The sequence below is a fragment of the Haemaphysalis longicornis genome, unplaced genomic scaffold (assembly GCF_048455015.1).
Source record: "Haemaphysalis longicornis isolate Haplotype H1 unplaced genomic scaffold, Haemaphysalis longicornis Haplotype H1 scaffold_2, whole genome shotgun sequence".
Taxonomy (NCBI): domain Eukaryota; kingdom Metazoa; phylum Arthropoda; class Arachnida; order Ixodida; family Ixodidae; genus Haemaphysalis; species Haemaphysalis longicornis.
Genome location: NW_027526295.1, coordinates 166,870,562 through 166,872,803, shown reverse-complemented (window position 1 = coordinate 166,872,803; position 2,242 = coordinate 166,870,562). Strand labels below are relative to the sequence as shown.

At 53.7% G+C, this 2,242-nt stretch overlaps 1 pseudogene; it reads left to right on the top strand.

The window, feature by feature from the left end:
- Window positions 1-628: 628 nt before the first annotated feature.
- On the top strand, window positions 629-1,977 carry LOC144167491 (uncharacterized; annotated as a pseudogene).
- The last annotated feature ends 265 nt before the right edge of the window (window positions 1,978-2,242 follow it).

The following is a 2,242-nucleotide window of genomic DNA, read 5'->3' as shown; positions in this document are numbered from 1 at the left end:
TTGATTCCTGTTTCCAAAACTAGGTTGAACTCGACGAGAAGAGCGGGCCTGTATTTGTAGAGCATATTGCGTAGATGAACAACGCACACCCCATCGGCTCTGGGAGTACTACTTGCGTTAGCATGCTGCAAGGCCGGTTCCAGCTCGAGCATGGTGAAGGGACTATTAAGTGACTCGATCTCTTCAGAACGTGCATTCTTCTGGTACGTGGTGTCTGTTGGGCGAGGCGTCTGAGGGAAAAAAACATTGAGCGGCCTGTTCGTCGATTTCCTGAGCGCTGATGCCTTCCCAGAGAGCCACACGAGCCGCGCCGTTGTAAGTCTTGCGCTGGCTGAAAAGAGAGCGCAGTATGGCCCATACCTTGGACGTGTGGGTCTGCCCATTGACAGATTCACAAATTCCCATCCAGCGGTCTGACGTGAGCGTATTCGTGTATTGAATGGAACGCTGTATTTGGTAAAACAGCGCTTTGTGGCGCGCAGCGCGGCCGGACCCAATACTCGGTATGCACCTTCAAGAGAACTGCACCGCGAGCACTTGGTTCCAACGCGTTACGAGGGCCAGCAAACAAATGCTGCACGCTTTACGCAGAATCTCTAAGCGTACTCGTGGAGTAAACGAACGTGAAATGCGGCCGTTTGCTCAAGCTTTTTTCGTATCCCGTATCATGTATGGACTGCCATATCATCCGGTCAACTGTACGCAAACGCTCGCGCTCGATCGGCTACTTAACGAGGCCAAACGCATTGTTATTGGACTTCCAAGGTACACACGCCTCGATGCACTGACGAGCTGTAGCAAGCTGAACAACCTTTCTGAGCTCGTTGACAAGCACATCCGTGCATCGGAGACGAGGATTCGCGCGACAAATGCCGGGCGGTACACGCTAATGCTCCTCGGGTATGACACTCACACATTGCCCACTCTGCCCAACAAGACGCCACCGTGGGAAGTCACTGTACTCACGGATGGCAAGCCACTTCCGCTAAATATGGCCATACTCAGACTACGAGCCCCCTCCCCTTGACTGAACAGTCAAGGGGTACCAGAAACACTTGTGGTACCAGAAACACTTGCTATGCCACTGCGTGGTACGACCAGAAAAATGGATGCCAGAACCGACGCCATCATGTATCAACCGAGGCGATGTACAGCACCCGAGCAGAGTTAATGGCCATTCTAGATTATTTGGGATGGGCCCTCGATACTTCACCTGAAACTGATCCCGTTCACCATCGTGAGTACACTGATTCTCAGGCTGCTCATCGGGCATGCGCTAATGTTCTTTACACAGATCATGTACTGCAGAAGATCCGGCACCAGGCGTGCCTACTTCGGGAACGCGGTCACGATGTTACCATCCTCTGGGTACCAGCGCATTGTGGTATCCCCAGCAACGAGAAGGCTCATAGATTAGCGCGCGCTCATCTTTACACCGCGCTATCCAGAGCCTCCGATACCCCTTTTCCTCTCCTAGCTACCCCATGCGAGCTAGCAGATCCGATGGCAGACAAGCATTTGACCAAACAACAACGTGCTGCCTACCTCACAGCATTTGGTAATCCACTCTTGATACTGCAGCTCCCCTCGAAGGTATTCACACGGGGAGAGTCTGTCCTGCTTCGGAGAATTCACTCAGGCACACTCCTTACTCCTTTTTTGCTGAACCGTTTCCACAAGGGTGACACACTACCACCAGTAAATGGCACCTGCTCCACGTGCAACTGCCGTGCTGATCTCGACCACCTGTGTTGGGAGTGCCCCCTCTACATTCCAGCTAGGCTTCATGCCCTGGCCACCATAAAACGGAGACCCTGGCCTTCTTCTCTCCGGACATGGTCCTGTCCGGATCCCAAGCGCCCGGACCGAGCCACCGAGATCTGGCGAGCCCTCCTTTTATTCCTTCAAAACCCGGCGGCGCCACCGGTTGGTGATCGGGTCCGCTGCAGCCACAAGATTCAAGCAGCCCCCACTTAGCTGCCTCCTAAACGTCCAAACGGAGGCAGCCGTACCCTTTCCCTCTGCAATATCACCGTCTTCCTTTCCACCACAGTGCCTTCTGCCCATTATAATGTGGAATAAACGTGGTTTCATTCATTCATTAATGGCACGTTTGCGTGGCTGCACGCTCGAGAATGGGAGCCCCGCTAAAAAGGGCATGCTCGTGCGGCCAGTTCCGAAGGGCACTGGATGAAGTACGCTGACAATGAGACCGGCTTACGCGGTGCACTTGAGAAAGCGA